This window comes from Schistocerca gregaria, chromosome 1, assembly GCF_023897955.1.
Source record: "Schistocerca gregaria isolate iqSchGreg1 chromosome 1, iqSchGreg1.2, whole genome shotgun sequence".
Taxonomy (NCBI): domain Eukaryota; kingdom Metazoa; phylum Arthropoda; class Insecta; order Orthoptera; family Acrididae; genus Schistocerca; species Schistocerca gregaria.
In genome coordinates, this window is record NC_064920.1 from 724544066 (window position 1) to 724563788 (window position 19723).

Genomic DNA, 19723 nt, shown 5'->3' on the forward strand with positions numbered 1-19723 from the left:
TACTGGAAAGCTTCACAAGTCACACCAGTATCCAAGAAAGGAAATAGGAGTAATCGGTTGAATTAGAGACCAATTATCCTAACCCTGCAGGACGATTTTGGAGCATATACTATCCTCAAACATTATGAATCATCTCGAAGAAAACGATTTATTTGCAGACAGTCAACACGGAATCAGAAAATATCGTTATTGTGAAACACAACTACATCTTCATTCTCACGAAGTAATGACTGCTATCTGCAGGAGACGTCAAATGTAGAACATAATTTTTAGATTTGTAGAGGAGTTTTGACAACGATCCTCACAAGCGACTGCTAATTAAACTCCGTGCCTACGGAATATCGTGTCAGTTGTTAGACTCGGTTTGTGATTTCCTGTCAGAAAGGTCACAGTTCTTAATGACTAACGGAAAGTCGTCGAGTAAAACACAAGTAATATCTGATGTTCCCCAAGGAATTTATACAAGCTCTCTGTTGTTCCTGATCTACATAAAAGGTTCAGAAGACAAACACAACAGTTTACTTAGATCGATTGCAAATGAAGCTTTCACTTACAATCATGTAAAGTCATTAGATGATCAAAACCAATCGTAAAATGACTCAGACAAGATATCATCTGTATGGTGCAAAAAGTTTATTCTAAATCACGAAAAGTGTGAAGCTATTCATATGAGCACAAAAAGGACTCCGCTAAATTGCAGTCACTCAAATCTAAAAACTGTAAATTCAACCATCACATCGGGATAACCGTTACGAGTAACTTAAGCTGGAACGATCACGTGGATAATGTTGTGGGGGAAGCAAACGAAAGACTGCAATTTATTAGTGGAACACTTAGAAAATGTAACAGGTCTACTAAAGGGTCTGCTTACACCACACTTGTCCGCCCTCGTCTGGAGTACTGTTGCGTGGTATTAGATCCCTAACAAAAAGACAGACGAGATGGAAAAATTTCAAAAAATGGACAGCTCGTTCTACATTACCGAGAAAGAGGGGAGGAATTGCAATAGACATGATACGTGAACTATTGTGGCAAGAATTAACAAAAGGCTTCTATAGTTGAGGCGAACTTCTCGTCAAATTTCAAACACTAACTTCCTCCGATTGCGAAAATATTCTGTTGGCGCCCACAAGCGTAGGGAGAAATGACCATCATGATAAAATAAGATAAATCAGTGCTGGCACGGAACGATCAAGCCTTCGCCTTTTTCCGTGCGCTGTTAGAGAGTGGAATGGTAGAGAAGTAGCGGGAAGGTGGCTCGGTGAACCCTCTACCAGGTACTTAACTGTAAATGGCAGAGTACTCATGTAGATGTAGATGTAGAAATTATTTTTTACATAGGCAACAGCCATCCAGGTTTTTATCGACTGAGCCATTAAAAATTATACAATATCATGACTTATCACATAACTGATCTGTAAATAAATACAAAAGACAGGAGCCGATACACTCACAGACATCAAACAGAGAATCTGCCTTGGGCCAGCCACACCAGCAGTTAACTGAATCAGACTAGATCATTTGTGTGTAAAAATGAAAGCCACCAGCCACTTTTGCGGATGCAACGACGTACATCATGATACACAACCTGAAACGTACGACCATTATCACTCTGGATAACTAGATGGTAATTCCGCCATTGACGATACAGAATCAGAAAAACAACTACGTCCAATACTCCAGCGGTGTGCATGGATGTTATACATTCAAAGTTGGTGGCAAAGGAGAACTACCAGCAGAGGCGCTCGTAGAAGCTCGAACGCATTGCAACCGTGACGACTTTTTGATTTGGCACATCCTCCACCGCTCAAAAACTGATGTCCAGAATGGGAGCGGGAGGGGGGGGGGGGGGGGAGTGAACGAGTGGTGCATGGATCAGAAAAACCCGCTCTTGCGCGTTAGTACCCCATGACAATTGCTCTTCTAACAGCTCACATTGACAAAAAAACACCTAATACAACACACAGTAACTTCAAAAAACTGGAGCAACTACGGCCTCGGTTCTTGTGCCTGATATCAATAACACTCATATGCGAAAGGTGTGGTAGGAATTCATATTCCCCCCAACAATTTTACACAAAACATTAGAGATAACGTCATGAAGTAACAATACTTATTGAGGCCATTCTTCTCAAAATACAAGTCTTCTGAAAATTCTTTTAATTTGTCTGTTCTTTCCCAACAAGATGACCTGCCCACAAAGCAAGTCGGTAATACCTGGATGAAACTTTAGCTATGAACTTTACCAAGGAAAATCGGCAAACAGTCGAATGTGTTTGGGACCGATGACCATAGCAGTCTGGTCCCTTCAATCCCACAAACCAACCATCTCTCTCGTACGTATTTGAAAAGTTATTTTATTTTGACAACCAGTTTGAGCATTTCAATATACCACCTTCAGGCCGCATATGCACTTCATGCATAGATATTCAGATGTATCCATTCTGTCATTCTGGAGAAATCGGTGTCTGGATACTGTGAAGTCGGTATTTGAGTGCTTCATTCGAGGACCGGACAAGACTTAAAAAATCTTCGAAGGAATCATTCGAGTAACGAATTCACGTTACCCAAACTTGTCAAGTCTTGTATTGTATCACAGACACAGTCCCTTTGAATGTTCAGAGATGTTACTAAACACACCCAAACATGCAAACAACCATGCATGAGCAGCGCGTATTAAACGGAGGGGATCCGACAGCCGATCAGTTCCAGTCATTCCTCAAGGAACAATGTACATGGCTCGTGTTGTCTGTAGTTCAGCGATACCTAGACGGTTAATACCGTGGTTCCATCTGGTCGGCATTGTTATTTTGTGCCAGGAAGGGCTCTGAACAAGGGAAGTATCCAGGCGTCTCGGAGCGACCCAAAGAAGTCTTTTTACGAGATGGAGGAGATGCAGAGAGACAGGAACTGTCGATGACATGCCTCGCTCAGGCCGCCCAAGGGCTACTACTATAGTGGATGACCGCTACCTACGGATTATGGCTGGGAGAAACACTAACAGCAATGCCACCATGTTAAACAATGCTTTCAGTGCAGCCACAGCACGTCGTGTTACGACCCAAGCTGAGCGCAATAGGCTGCATGATGTGCAACTTCACTAGCGACGTCCATGGCGAGGTCCATCTTTGCAACCACGACACTGCAACGCGGTACAGATGGGCCTAACAACATGCCGAGTGGACCGCTCAGGATTAGCATCACGTTCTCTTCACCGATGAGTGTCGAGTACTCGACAAGACAATCGTTTGAGACGTGTTTGGAGACAGTCCGGTCAGGCTGAACGCCTAGGACACACTGTCCAGCGAGTTCAGCAAGGTAGAGGTTGCGTGTTGTTTTGGGGTGGCATTATGTGGGGTCGACGTACGCCGCTGGTGGTCATGGAACGCACCGTAACGGCTGTACGACACTTGAATGTCACTCTCTGACCGTTAGGGCAACCATCGGTAACTTATTGGCGAGGCATTGGTCTTCATGGACGACAATTAGCGCCCCCCATCGTGGACATCATCTGAATAACTTCTTTCACCCTAACGACATTGCTCGACTAGAGTGGCCAGCATGTTCTGCAGACATGAACCGTATCAAACATGCCTGGGATAGATTGAAAAGGGCTGTTTATGGATGACGCGACCCTCCATCCACTTTGACGGATCTACACTGGATCGTCATTGAGGAGTGGGACAATGTGGACCAACAGTGCCTTGATGAACTTGTGGACGAATGACACGACGAATACAGCCACGTATCAATGCAAGAGGATTTGCTACTGGATGTTAGAGGTACCGGTGGGAAGGTCTCCCTGTATGGTGGTACAACATGCAATATGTGGTTTTCGTGAGCGATAAAAAGAGCGGAAATGATGATTATGTTGATCTCTATTCCAGTTTTCTGTACAGGCTCCGGAACTCTCGGAACCGATGTGATGCAAAATGTATTTAATGTGTGTAGTTTAAACTTGTCGAGGCTAAACAAAACTGCTAGCGTATCTATCTCGTACACGGAATATTTAGTTTCACAGGCTGTCTTCCAACCACCCATTCCTGCAAATAGACAGCAGTGACTCCTGACTTTACGGCATCAGTTTGAATAATAAATTTCTTGGTAAAGTCAACCATAGCCAGTTCGACAGCGCTCGCTGGGGTTTAATTTAAAACTTCAAAGGAATCATGTGAAGATGGACCCTACCAAAATTTCGATTTTTTCTACCAAAGATCATTTAAAGAAACTGCTAATTGTGCAAAATTAAAAACTCATTTATTGAAGTAATTTAACATCCCCATACACGGATAACTGCCTTCATATTTTTCAGCACTGTTCAATAGTAAATAGCCTTCGTCCAGCTCTGATCAGTTCCAACACCAAAAACAGAAACAATACGTCCTGAGAACGAAATTTCAGGTTAGCGAATGTAATTCTGTGTATTTATCCATAAACCTGTACCTGCACGCCCATTGAAGCACCTCCGTAATGCGACATCAGGAAGTTCTTACTGAAGAAAGACCAAATCTTCAAGACAATCATAGAGAGACTCAAATTTAAGGTCATAAGTAATCTGTCCTGTATACTGGGCAGTATAGCTGTCTCTGTAGACAACCCAAATGGCACTGTATTATATTGATACGGGACCAATCTACTTTCTTCTGCAGGAAGGAAGTCAGTACCAAGACTAAGTTATCTGTGCACCGTTCAATTTTTCGACCAACTTTGTTGTATAGGAGCGAAAGCTGGGTGGATTCATGTTACCTCATCAACAAGTTTGAGGTTAGGGATATGAAAGTAGCTAGGATGATTGCAGGTACTAGTAGATGGGAACAATGGCAGGAGGGTGTTCACAATGAGGAAATCAAAGAAAAACTGGGAATGAACTCTATAGATGTAGCAGTCAGGGCGAACAGGCTTAGATGGTGGGGTCATGTTACTCGCATGGGAGAAGCAAGGTTACCTAAGAGACTCATGGGTTCGGCAGTAGAGGGTAGGAGGAGTCGGGGCAGGCCAAGGAGAAGGTACCTGGATTCGGTTAAGAGTGATTTTGAAGTAATAGGTTTAACATCAGAAGAGGCACCAATGTTAGCACTGAATAGGGGATAATGGTGGAATTTTCTAAGGGAGGCTATGCTCCAGACTGAACGCTGAAAGGCATAATCAGTCTTAAATGATGATGATGATGATGATGGTGGTGACCAATCTCTTTATGACTGGCTTATGACCGACTTAGGTCGGTGTCAGTAAGAAACTTTGCCCTTTGGAAGCATCAGAATCACTAGTGTAAATCAGGAAGTGATTTACACTGCGGTCCAAAATTGGAACAATAAACGGAAATTTTGCAAGATTGTGTTTATTTTGCCACAAAACACTATTAACAGGTGATAATAAATCAGAAACAATGTAATGATTACAGAACGTCAACAACTGCAATGTGGATAACTGTACATAAAAATATTATTCGTTTTTTCCAACTTAACGGATTGGCACACACATTCTAGAAACTGGTTCATGCGCTCGCTAGAGCAATACAGCAATAGAGGCAAGACATCAACGGTGCATACTGTGAATGACATCCTAAATCTCATTTTGAGGCAATAATGCACTTTCCTACTGCAGAGCTGCTCACAAGTCTTGGAGATGGTTGGTGGAAGCTGACGTAATGCAACCAGTCTCCACGTGCATACCCGACATCTTCTATGGGATTCAGATCGGGAGAGCAAGCAGGCCGCACCACGGGTGCAATACCTTCAGTTTCCAAGAGAACATCGATCACTCATGTTCTATGAGGTCGTCGCGATACCTGACATCAGTTAAACATTGCCTATTCATCCGTACAACTTCGTGAAGAGGTGTTCGTGTGGTTAACATAATCCCTGCAACAGCAATAGAGATCCTCCTCGGTATCGGTCTCTTTCCACAGTGTTTGGGTCTCGAAGAGTTCCACATTCCCTCTAGATGCGAATCTGTCAAGAATCACCCTCTAGCCCAAACTGGGACTCACCTGTGGAAAGAAGGTTGGTCCACTGTTCGACCACCCAGGCGGCATAATGACGACCCCATTCTAGATGTTTCCTTCTGTGAAGAGGCGTCAGAGGTACATAAACTGCAGGTCTCCAACATTAAAGGCCACTCCGCCGAAGCCTTCTGTACACACATCCAGTGGATGCTGCGAGGTCAGATTCCAGTTACGATTAACATTATTCCATCGGGCCACATCAGTTTGCAACTGTCCTACTTTCATTTTTTCTGTGGCCCTTGCAGGCGTCTTCTCTACGCCTTACTGCCACGCTGCACCTTCTTTCACTGCACACAGCAACTGATGAGCGACTGTCAGGGAAGCACTACCCCGTTTGATAGGTGCCCTGATGTCTCTGTTAGCCTGGTTGTCCATTGACCGGTATGCCACCTTCCGTCCAGAACACATTCGTACGGATGTCTGTTGACAATTTGTGAGATTACATTGTGAATTATACATAAAACGGTGAAATAGCTGTTTGGTGCTTTAACTTGGGACACCAGTATAGAATGAAGAACTACCGTATACATGACACAATAGTAAACAACCTGCTTCATCCCGCCCTTTCGTTTAGATATGACAAATATAACAGAAGAGTATGGGGATTTGGATGTTCTAATAACTCCCTCATGTAACATCTCGCAAGACACGCAATCACCTTCAGCTGTATCATTCTAGGTGATAACAATGTGTTGGGCGAATGCGTTGTGGGAATATTGTTATTTAATTAATTTTATACTCCGCTCCTTTACCCTCACCTAATTTGTCCCCGTAAGTACATCCGTGAATCCTTCAAACAAATTCACAATCTCTTTACTCTGTGCAACTGGTAAATGTCTGAGGTCATAAGTTGGAACATCGGTATCGAATGAACTGTTAACATGATTCTCACATCTAAGTCTACATATACGTGATTACTCTGCAGCCCGCATCTCGTGGTCGTGCGGTAGCGTTCTCGCTTCCCGCGCCCGGGTTCCCGGGTTCGATTCCCGGCGGGGTCAAGGATTTTCTCTGCCTCGTGATGGCTGGGTGTTGTGTGTTGTCCTTAGGTTAGTTAGGTTTAAGTAGTTCTACGTTCCAGGGGACTGATGACCATAGATGTTAAGTCCCATAGTGCTCAGAGGCATTTGAACTATTTTATTACTCTGCAATTCAAAATGAAGTGCCTAGCAGAGGGTTCAATGAACCACCTTCAAACTGTCACTCTACTGTTCCACTCTCTAACGGCTCGCGGGAAAAACGATCACTTACATTTTTCTTTGCGAGCCCTTATTTCTATTTTATCGTAATGATCATTTCTTCCTATGTAGGTGGGTGCCAACAGAATGTTTTCGCAATCGCAGGAGAAAACTGGTGATTCAAATTTCATGAGAAAATCCCGTCTCAACGAAAACATCCTGACATGCTTACAAAAACTGAAAAACCTTTTAGTGTGCTAACTCAAAATAAAAATTTCTCTGACTCCACTGAGAAATTACTTCTTGCTTACAGATGAAGTCAGAACCGACATAGACAAATTACATGCCATCTTAACTGGGAATTTCAATGTTCAGTCACCAGTTTGAATCTTAACCATAATTTTCCCAAATCCAAATTCTCTGCAGAATCGGCCAGCTTACATGACACAGCCCCATCTTACAATACCAGGAGTTCATCCCTCATGACAAGTGGAAAACTAGTCTTTACTGAGCAATGAAACAGGTCTCTCAGTAACGAGAACACGACAAACATGTTCGTCATGTGTACTCGATCATCAGGAATAGGAATAACCCTAAGCCTAAGAGGCTTTCCAGGTTTCCCAGCCTTCTTCAGTTCCTTGCAGTGTGACGACCCCCCTTAATACTTCAAAAGACTACATTCTTAACAAACTCAATTGCCAGCCCACGTTAGTACTTTCAGCTATCTGTTATCTAGGACTAAAGCCCTACTGCCATTTTTGGTCAGTATGCCTTATGACTTGAACACAAATCTCCTATCCGACAGAAGGTTTGGGGCCAATCACAAAAAAGAACTTGATGCTGTCACTGCCGCGCATTCCTGCAAGGGTATTTTCAATGATGTTCCATTCGCTATATTCCAGACATATATATACATTTCTAACTACACTTGATGTTGATACACCGCAAAATATCCCTAACCAATTGGCTCATGTTGATCACTGACGTTCAGATCATTTCGACAAATTAGCCCCAGTATTTCCAAAAAGAAATGCAAAGCCCTCTGCACTTCCTCAGTAGAAACCACTAATAATACACCAACAATACCGCAACAGAACAAAATTTTCACTCTGCAGCGGAGTGTTCACTGATATAAAACGTCCTGGTTTATTAAAACTGTATGCCAGACTTCGAGCGCGGAGCTTTTTCCTTCTGTGGGTAAGTGCTGTAGCGACTGGGCTGTCCCAAGTGCGATTCACTTTCGCCAGTACCTCGTCTGCCAATGCCGGAAGTACATCTGTGAGGACGGGTCGTGAGTCGTACTTGGGGTAGTTTAGTAGATAGAGGTCTTGCCTGCGAAAGACAAAGGACTAAAGTTCGAGCCCCCGTTGAGCACACAGTCTTAATCTGACAGAAAGTTTCAGTCCCGGTAGCAGGTTAAGTAACTTGACAAACAGATCATCCACATCTATACAAGAGAACCTTCGAGCGATTTCCTTTCCGATCTGCTGACTGAAGCGTGTGGTTAAATCACCTTGGGCAGTTTCCCAACCAGAGCTAAAACATCTTGGGTTCGTACTAGAAAATTACACAGCTATTAAGACAATAATTTACACACACTCAGACAGTCTGACACTACATAAATCCTGTGCGCTGTTGACGTAATGAATACGCAGGATATAATTCAATTTATTTGCGAGTGAAATGGTTTGCTAACCTCGACACAGGAGAGTACAGATTCCCATTTTTCTAGCAAGAACTTAATACTAGAGATGGTGTCTTTCACCTCCGATTCATGCAGGTCCGGCAGGGAGACAGGCTGAGCAATGACATTCTACAGAGACTACTCTATGTCGGCAACACTGCCCAACGGGAGGGCACAAGAGTCTTTACCTCATACACAACCACTTCTTTCAAATTGTTCAAATGGCTTTAAGCACTATGAGACTTAACATCTCAGGTCATCAGTCCCCTAGACTTAGAAACTACTTAAACCTAACTAACCTAAGGCCTTCACACACGCCCATGCGTGAGGCAGGATTCGGACCTGCGACCGTAGCAACAGCGCGGTTTCGGAATGAAGCACCTAGAACCGCTCGGCCAGCTCTTCTTCCCAGGCACTTCCTGAGATGCCGTACTGAAATGGAACAGTAGCGAGTATATCCGCTAAAAGAAACACAAGACAAAACATATATCTTCCAAATGATAGCGCACAGCAATCGTCCGTCCTTTTCTTGCAGGTTTTGTTGGGTATATCCAGATTTCAGTAGGGCCTAGCCATTAACAGTGCACCATTTCATACTATCAATGCATATTCTAATATGTCAGATTCCTGTTGTACGGGCTTTTGTCACAATTCATTCAAGAACTACAATAAAAGACACAATCAACCCCGCACCGCATATAACCTTAGCAGAATGAAGTGGTAACAGTTGATGTCCATGACGATTTTCCGTTGCCCATATTCTGCAGTTCTGCGTAATGACATGTCGTTGTATTTGAAAATTCTCTTAGTTTGTCCTCAGAACTTATATCAACACAACTGCACACACCCCAAACCATTGCAAAGCGTCCGCCAGTTTCAACAGCCCCCTGCTGACATTCAGGGTCCATGGATTCATGAGGTTTTCTCCATATCCGTAAACGTCTATCCCCTGAATGCAATTTGAAACGAGACTCTTCCGACTAGGTAACATGCTTCTAATCATCAACAGCCCAATGTCGGTATTGACATGATCAAATGAGACGTAAAGCTATGTGTCGTGCACTCATCAAGAGTACACGAGTGGGCCTTTGGCTCCGGAAGCCTTCGACGATGTTTCGTTGAATGGTCCAGCACTGAAATCTGTACCAGTTGGCGGAAGGGTTGCACTTCTGTGACACTGAACGATTCTCTTCAGTCGTCGTTGGTCCCGTTCTTGCAGGATCTTTATCCGGTCGCATCAATGTCGGAGATTTGATGTTTCACCGGATTCCTGATAATCATGGTACACTCGTGAAATGGTCATACGGGAAAATCCCCACATCACCGCTATCTCGCAGATGCTGTGTCCCATCGCTCGTGCGCCGACTTTAGCACCACGTTCAGACTTACTCAAATCTTGATAACCGGCCATTGTAGCAGCAGCAACCGATCTAACAACTGCGCCAGACACTTGTCGTCTTATACAGGGATTGCCGACCGCAGCGTCGTATTCTGCCTGTTCACATATTTCTGCATTTCAATACGCATGCGTATACCAGTTTCTTTGGCGCTTCACTGTTCATCACAATCAGTAGTCCGATATAATCACACTATTCTATAGCTTGAGCCTTGTCCCGCAGTGACGCAGAGTCAGACACCGTTAATCGGACTTGGCAAGTTAATATTTAAGGGGTGGCCGGATGCCCTCCCTGCATCCAACCCATACCCACCGGGACGGAATTAGTGTACCCCAACTGTCTGCGTCGAGTGTAATCCATGGAATAGTGCGAATGTGTTCAGATGTCTGCGGCCGTGGAGCTGAGGCGGAACATCTACATCTACATTTATACTCCGCAAGCCACCCAACGGTGTGTGGCGGAGGGCACTTTACGTGGGCGGAGGGCACTTCACGTGCCACTGTCATTACCTCTCTTTCCTGTTCCAGTCTCGTATGGTTCGAGGGAAGAACGACTGTCTGAGAGCCTCCGTGCGCGCTCTAATCTCTCTAATCTTACATTCGTGATCTCGGGAGGTAAAAGTAGGTGGAAGCAATATATTCGATACCTCATCCAGAAACGCACCCTCTCCAAACCTGGCGAGCAAGCTACACCGCGATGCAGAGCGCCTCTCTTGCAGAGTTTGTAACTTGAGTTTGTTAAACATCTCCATGACTCTATCATGGTTACCAAATAACCCTGTGACGAAACGCGCCGATCTTCTTTGGATATTCTCTATCTCCTCCGTCAACCCGATCTGGTACGGATCCCACACTGATGAGCAATACTCAAGTATAGGCCGAACGAGTGTTTTGTAAGCCACCTCCTTTGTTGATGGACTACATTTTCTAAGGACTCTCCCAATGAATCTCAACCTGGTACCCGCCTTACCAACAATTAATTTTATATGATCATTCCACTTCAAATCGTTCCACACGCATACTCCCAGATATTTTACAGAAGTAACTGCTACCAGTGTTTGTTCCGCTATCATATAATCATACAATAAAGGATCCTTCTTTCTATGTATTCGCAATACATTACATTTGTCTCTGTTAAGGGTCAGTTGCCACTCCCTGCACCAAGTGCCTATCCGCTGCAGATCTTCCTGCATTTCGCTACCATTTTCTAATGCTGCAACTTCTCTGTATACTACAGCATCATCCGCGAAAAGCCGCATGGAACTTCCGACACTATCTACTAGGTCATTTATATATATTATGAAAAGCAATGGTCCCATAACACTCCCCTGTGGCACACCAGAGGTTACCTTAACGTCTGTAGACGTCTCTCCATGGAGACCATCCCGGTATTCACCTAGCGGGATGTGGAAAACCGCCTAAAAACCACATCCAGGCTGGCTGGCACATCGGCCTTCATATTTAATCCGCTGGGCGGATTCGATCCGGGGCCGGCGCGCCTACGCGAGTAGTAATCACACTAGGAGGATGCAAATCCCCTGCGACCTCTTCGAGCAACAAGCTAAACTATTTTCGTGTTATTTCGATGGCAAAGAGGATGTAAGATTTCACGTTTGAGTGAAGGTCCACCGATAGTGTTTTATGCATCTAAGTGTGAATGTTTTTGTTTGTAACTGTGTTTTAACTGTTCAGGGGCCAAGCGTCAAATCATTTATCGGTTAAAGTGTAAACGGACAATCCAGCATTTTAATTCAGTCACACAGACGTCATGGTTCTCACTTGTAGATTGTGCCTGCAATGTGTATGAACCCGACGTATTCCGTCACGCACCATTTGGGAGCAGTTAAAATTTATTTAAGTGTATTTATCTTTATTATGACGTGCCGCAGTAGCAGAGATAGCATCGCCAGTTTCCAGATATCCAGGGGGCTTGCATGAATGATGGGATCTTGTCGACAGCAGAAAGTCCAGCATACAGCAGTTCATCTTGAGGTAGGCAACATCGGTTATTCAGTGATCAACTGTCAGCTCCCATTTTTATAGCTGGGTGATACAAAAACAAAGTTTCGAAGGAATATTACACGAAAATGTGCTGATTTAACTAAAGATTGGGCCATCGTCATTTAAAAAATGTTTAGCAGCACTCTCAAAACTACCAATTTCATTAACAGCAAGACTTCTGACAACTAGAAATGCGATAGCACATTTAATCGGAACTGAATAAACATGCCAGTTTGTGGTAAAATAACATGTGAATCATTACAGAAATAACTGAATGCTTCCGAAAGACTTGTAACCTAAATTAAAGACAACAAAATAACATCAGAATCATTAGATAAGTAATTACATATTTCCGAGAGACTTGCACCTAAATTAAAGACGACAGCTGTTTTACTCAATCATACGAGGTTATAAACAGAGTTTATTGTGAAATGTTGGATTACATTTGATTGACACTAACAGAGTTTGAGACTTCGAGCAGAATAAATACTAATATCATTGTATTCCAGTACTAATCGGTGTTACAATTAATTTAACTCGCGTTAGGAGTGACATCGTCACATGCTTTTACCCCATACAATAGTTGTTATCTTGCTATTACGATCGATCTGACTTCTGTTAAATAGATCTATAAACACACAACAGCAACGAATCTCTGTTTACTTTCAAATAAAACGTAACGGAAGTACTTTTCTATATATTCACTTTGCAATAATAAACTGTTATCCACTCGATAGTCAGAAGACTGATGACTAACATAAGTCAATTGTACAGCAGAACTTACAGTTTTTCGTTTTCACATCTATTTATGTGTTAAATTGATTTAATTGTTTGGTAAGAGAGTTTTTGAATGTACATGCGTCGTACGGCATTGATCATCTCAGACAAAACGAGAAAAGCGAACCAACGAATAATTACATAAATGCAGAACTTGTGTTAAGTCAAATTTGACAGGACGGCATAGCCCTTTGAGTCAGTTTCTGATCCGCAAGCCGTTATTGTGGCCATGTTGTGTTCTGAAACATTAAGTAATTGTTTCAGTAAATTGGAATCTAGTAGTCAGTTAATTAGACAGTGCGTCTCAATTCCTTTATTACTGCCGCGACGTTTGTTTTGTATGGGTCTGCGAAGATTCTTCAAGGTCGCACAATATTTTGCAGCATTCATTGTTTCACTCCTGTCCAAAAAATCAACGATCAGAAACCCTTTTCTGTCCCAAAACACTGTCACCATGATTCTCCATGCTGTTTGCTGAGTTCTGAATTTCTTGGCTGATGGAGAATGAATATGGTGCCATTGCATTGATTGTCGTTTGCTCTCTGGAGTATGGTGACAAGCCCAACTTCCATCTCCTGTCGATATAGAGTTGAGAAAAGCCTCGCCTTCAGACTCAAAACGGTCAAGAAATTCACTTGCGGCACTGACTGTATTCATTTTATGTGCTTCGGTAAGGATTTTGGGAACCCATCACGCACACAACTTTCGATAGTGTTTTCGATCAGTCACGATTTCATGAACATCAGTTCTTGAAATGGTTGGACAAACGCCAAGTAGGTCGTCAATTGTCGAACGGGGATCAGATTTACTGCATCACATCATCAGTGACAACAGACGGCCTTCCGCTTGTCTTCATCCTGAGTTTCCGTCCTTCCAAAACTGAAGTTCCGTACCCATTTCGTCACATGCTGCCGTGACATCACTTCCTCTCCATGCACTGAAGCGATTTCATAATGAATCATGCCCTTAGCTTTCAGGCAGCGAATTACAGTGTTCACTTCCGACTTGATGGAAGCCGGAATGAGAACGCTCAATTCTGTCATCACAACACTAACAATTAGCTACTGATTGTTAGGAATACTTGTACCTTCCGTTGGGTTCCCCAAACACGGCCGTAGTACCAGCTTCCCCCAAGGACATTCCATGCCTTGTAATCTTAGTTTCTGTATAACACTAGGAGGAGAATGAAGAAGTTACAACGCACCAACTAGTCTATTGTTTGATGGAGAAGAATAAGAATAAGATGATGATGATGATGATACTTTTCTGTAATCGAAATGTATTTCTCTTACCTCTTAGACCTTACTAACCAGGTGGAATATTTCTTTCATGGCTGACTCTTCTGAGGACATCAATACACTTGACGGAATGTCGTCTACTCCAATGTTCTGGTTTCGTCTTTAGTCTTTCAGTACTCTGTCAAAGTTTTCTCTTAGCGTTATCTTCGTCTGCTTCCTCTCTTTCCACCCTTTTGCTGGTTCTTCTATGCTGAGTACTGGTATTAAGTAATTGCTACACAAGTCAACTTTCAGTTGAACAGTGGTCGTTCCAAATGGAGCCCAGATTCGGGCTGGAGAAAGATGGCTGTATCAGTTGGAAGAAATTACGAAGCAACGTTATTGCAGTAGTGGATCAGCCACCCGTGACCTTTACCTGGATGGTCCACTGTGGTTTACTCCTCTGACGCGGCAGAGGGGGTGACGGGCCGCAGTCATCTCCGTTGTTCGAGTCGGACGTGGCGTTCCCTGCCCCCAGCGGCCGTCGTGTCTGCTGAAAGCTTCCGCCTAGGCAAACAGCGCCCAGGGATTGGATTTCACTGATGTGTTGACTCAAGACAGAACACAGACTTCTAAGATAATTGCACGTCAAGGGCTTTTGGGACGCCCTTCTGTCGGGATTGCGCTCTCGGCAAACATGGAGCGGCACAGGTAGGCAACCGTTTGCGTGCTGTGTGCTCAGCCGCGGACGAACACTCACGTTATCGCCGGAAACAGCGCCAGCAGAGCAGAGGTGAAGGCGCCGCCGCAGGAAGCGACTGCTCTGCGACGTAACGTGACGGACTCTCTAAATACTTCTTGTCGGTGATGATCTACATCTACAGCTTAACCTACCAAACCACATTGTGGTACCTTCAATATTGTCAACATTTTGATCGCGTGAGAGTTCGGCAACTGTATTAATATTTGAATATTTTGGTCATATCGTTTATTTTGTCGTCTCAGTTGCACACCTTTATAGGTTATAACTAGTTTCGATCAAACTTGGTCCTTTTCGTGGCATAACTGGTTCCGAATAAAGTTGGTCATCTTCAGATCAAAGAAGTTGCGTGAACAACCCTCCACGTTCATGCAGAACCTACGCTTCAGAAACGGACATCTTCATAACCGGTGTGATCTCTCCCATTTTCTGTTCCGTTAGTGAATGTTCAGAGGGTAAAATTACTGTTGGAAAGTCTTCATGAAATTAAGGCCGATGAATGGATACTAACTGGCTTCTCTTGGCCAGGAATTCCCCCTTCGCTTTGCTAGTCTACTTTTTATGACCTCTTTGCTTTCAAAGAGGCGGAATACTATCACTGCATCTGTCTGTGGTCATCAACTTGTTCGGTTTACCTCTAATCTCATTTCTGCTTTTCATGATTATTAGCATTTGTGTGTGTTTACTCTCGATCCATATTCTATACTCAGTAGACTGTTATTGTCTTCAAGATGTCCTGAGCTGAACAACAACTTGAATACTCGTTTCGTTACCACTGAAACCCCCCCCCCTCCCCCCTCCCCTGCTCCTTCATGTTTTCAGAAAAATCAGAAGGAATGTTGTCTGTCTTCTTTAAATACAATCCCTACTCTGAAAACAGAAGATAGCCTCCAGTATGAAATACTGATCGGTGTTAATAGTAATATTACCCACTGTCATTATAAACCCATCCAGGCGACAGCAGCGTCACCTGGGCAAGCAATGACTGCTACTCAGACACACGCATTGTGCATGTGATTTCAGTGAGCATGCTGTTCGTGTGTAGAATGGGGAAGGCGTTATTATCTGAGTTTGACATAGGGCAGATTGTGATGGCCCAGAGGCTCAGCCCGAGCGTTTAGGAAACTGCACTATTTGTCGGGAGTTCTAGGAGAGCTGTGGTCAATGTCTTAAACTCGTGGCGAAACCAATATGGAACCATGTACAGACGCCGTGCTGTTGGGTGGCCAACCTTCACTACAGATGTCGGACGTCGTATCCTGGGCAGACTGTTAAAACAGGATAGGCAGCGAACTGTGGCGGACCTAACATCAGACTTTAATCCTGGGTAAAGTGCAAGTGTGTCTGAACACACAGTGTACCGAACATTCCTAATGATGGGCCTCTGCTGCCAACGACCCTTTCACATGCCAATGTTATCATCTCGACATCGGCAACTGTGACTCAAATGGGGACTTGACCATTGGCACTGGACTTTGGCACAGTAGCAGAGCGTTGTATGGTCTTATGAATCCCGATACTTTCTTCATCCTGACGATGGGAGGGCACGAATGCGTCATCTTTCAGGGCAGTGCTCCTGGACACCTGTATTGCGGGCCGGAGACAAGCTGGCGTAGGCTATGTTACGCTCTGGGAACATTCATGCGGGCATCCATAGGTACTGTGGTGCCCGTGAAAGGTACCATGATTGCCAATGGGTATAGTAAACTGGTTGCAGACCACGTACACGCTCTCATGGCGACGTGTTTCCAGATGGCAATGGCGTTTTTCAATAAGATGTCACAACGTCAGGTGTGCGATGGAGTGGTCAGAGAAGCACTGTGACGAATCCCAATTGATGTGCTGGCCCCCAACTTGCCAGATCTGAACCCGATCGAACATATCTAGGATGTGATTGAGGGGGCCTCAGAGCTCACTCTACCCTCTCCGGATTTTACGGGAATTAGGTGACTCGTGTATGTTGATGTAAACTAAATCCTGCACCGACCTACGAAGGCCTCGTTTCTTCCACGCCAGGTTGCGTCGTAGCTGTTTTCCGTGCCTAATGTGGACATTACCGGCTGTTAGGTAGGTGGTCCTAATATTCTGGCTGATTTGTTTACATTGCCTAAATGTAAGGCCTACCGTTCCAAAATTTCAGTAAGGAAAATAACTAAAATTTGTCCTTTGTAAGGATATTTCCATTTGCTGCAAAATAGTGCTAGGGAAAGAATCAATGTAACAGATGACACATTTCAGTCTCTTAACAGCTGTGAACATGAAAACGACAATACTCACAATACTGGTTGTTAAGACGAGTGAGAATACGAAGTTAAAATTGTACAGAGCAAAGGCAACTGATACTGTGATATATGTAAGCGAATTCTAGACATTTCTCTAAGAAAGAGAAAATTGGACTACACTAGAATTTATGATTTTTTTTCAGTTAAAGAATATCAAACACAATGCAATATTATAAGAAAAGATCTTACTATAACGTACTGTATAAATCAAAAAGTACAGCAAGGATGCATAAAATGTATACAATATTTCAACAGAACGGTGGAAGGTAGATTAATTAAACAAGCAATTATGAACCAGGTTGGGAGAAATATATAGTACGACCAAGGAACAAATGGCTTCAGGTTCTAAGCCTACTCGCTGAAGAGAAAGCTCACTTGAACTCCGACACTGCTACAGTATCACGCACGTCTTCCACACCGACTCCCATTTCTGCTTCACTAACGTCATCAGACACTTCTCCTCAGTGTACATGTCTGAGATGAACTTATTCCACAGACCTGCTCTTTCCTCTCCGCGCTGTTAGTACTGATATCTTTCTATTTTAATATACCCAACTGTTCTTTTTGCTTTTCTATAAGTGAATCCTTCTGAAGGCAATTTCTCCCGTCTCTTCACATTGTTCCTGTAGCCAAAGTGGCGCTCGTCTTACCACCATTAACTCTTTCGATATTTTAAGCTGTTTTCTTTAAGTAATATATGAAAGAAAAGTGTTTTTTAGGCATCGGAATGTTGCTGAAGATTACATTGTAATTTGTCAAAGAGTAGCAATAACCCAAATAAACTGCTATGAAATATTCACCGTCGTGCCTAAATTGTTTGATGCTGATTCATAATTTTGAATCCTATTACGATTTTCTATCCGCTTGGTGTCGAACCTTAATGTAAGTATAAGCCGTCTTGCCTTAATAATACTAAAGTTAAATAAGTCCTGAGTTTCATTCAAGTAATCTGAGTACTCTGAGTTGCTCCTTTTTAAAACTGAAATTTTTGAAAAAAGTGATGGCCTCAGCATCTACAGTAGTTGACGCTTGCACGCTATTGTGGACGATAGGTTGATTTTCTCGGGGCAAAGGTCCCGAACTCGAGTCTCGGTCCAGCACATAGTTTTAATTTAACAGGAAGTTCTACTGTTTTAACGGTTTTCCTCCGGCATCTAACTAGCCACGTTTTTTATGTATTAACTTTTGTGGTCCAATTTCTGTTATCTACTGCAACTGAGTCCTCAGTTTCTTCTACGAGAGTTTTAATTCCCCGTACGTGTTGTGCATGTCTTCCAATAATCCTTTCTCTACTTCCCGTTGTTCATCACTAAACTTGTCTTGAAGTCTTTGTAGACCATTCCTCACTACGCAAATGTTAAATATAAAAAATGTTAAGGTTCAAAGAAAATTTGGGTTTGATTTCACACACGTACCCGACTCATACGACAATAGATGGTGGTGATTTTTATTTACCCTCGATGTGTTGGCGAAAATACATGTTTAATTCCGGAGGTACGCATAAAATATCATCCGATATTGTGCTAAAGGCATCCTCTGAAAATTATTTCGAGCTGATAGTTCATGAGCCTATGCAAATAGTAAACGGATGTGACAACACAATTGACCTCTTAGCAACAAATAATCCTGACGAGCATCAAAACCGATACAGGGATTAGTGAACACAATGTGGTCGTAACGAGACTGGATATTGTAACCCCCAAATCCTCCAAAAATAAGCGAAAAATATACCTATTCAAAAAAACAGATAAAAATTCACGCGGCGCCTTCCTGAGAGACAATCACCACTCATTCCAAATTAATAAGTGGAGACCAGATGTAGCTTGAATTCAAAGAAATAGTATCGACATCAATTGAGAGATTTGTACCAAATAAATTAACAAACAACGGAGCTGATCCTCCTTGGTACACAAAACGGGTTAGAATACTGTTGGGGAAACAACGAAACAAACATGCCAAATCTAAACAGACACTAAATTCCCGAGATTGGCGATCTTTTACAGAAACTCGAAATTTAGCACGGACTTCAATGCGAGATGCTTGTAATAGTTCCACAACGAAACTTTGTCTCGAAACCTGGCAGAAAATCCAAAGAGATTCTGGTCGTATGTGAAGTATGTAAGCGGCAAGAAACAAATACCTTCTCTGCGCGATAGCAACGGAGATACTATCGAAGATAGTGCTGCCAAAGAAGAGTTACTAAACACAGTCTTCCTTCCGAAACGCCTTCACAAAAGAAGACGAAGTAAATATTCCAGAAATAGAATCGAGAACAACTGCCAACATGAGTAATGAAGAAGTAAATATCCTCGGAATAGTGAAGCAACTTAGATCACTTAATAAAGGCACGGATTCTGGTCCAGACTGTCTACCAATTAGCTTCATTTCGGAGTATGCTGATGCATTAGCTGCATTCTTATGAGT